The sequence below is a fragment of the Myotis brandtii genome, unplaced genomic scaffold (genome assembly GCF_000412655.1).
Source record: "Myotis brandtii unplaced genomic scaffold, ASM41265v1 scaffold251, whole genome shotgun sequence".
Taxonomy (NCBI): domain Eukaryota; kingdom Metazoa; phylum Chordata; class Mammalia; order Chiroptera; family Vespertilionidae; genus Myotis; species Myotis brandtii.
Window position 1 is genome coordinate 2,667,379 of NW_005359516.1, and position 310 is coordinate 2,667,688.

The window sequence follows — 310 nt, forward strand, 5'->3', positions numbered from 1 at the left end:
GGCCTAGGCCGTGGCCCTGTGGCCGGTGAGGAGAAAGACCGAAACCCACCCCCGGCCGCCGCCCAAGTTGCGGCGCTGTTCGTGGTTTCTGGGAAGTGCTAGAAACGTGGCCCTGAAAGCATGGCGTCCATTTACATAATGCTTTGTTTGCATTTTGCAAGTTTCTTTCGGTTAAGCCCGCAGAAACCCCACCTCCCGCCCCGGTGGCGCTTTAGTTGTGGCAGCCCCCTCAGCTGTTTAAGACAATGGTGTGCCTCTTCGGGGCCGTATTTACTCGTGGGGTGCCGAGCAGTGCTTTGGGGGCGCACCT

General features: G+C 59.4%; 1 long non-coding RNA gene across 1 annotated transcript in view; it reads right to left on the reverse strand.

The window, feature by feature from the left end:
* The window catches only part of LOC106726352, a 27,048-nt gene that overhangs the window by 16,892 nt on the left and 9,846 nt on the right, over positions 1-310 (reverse strand). The gene's annotated exons all lie outside the window — the stretch shown is intronic.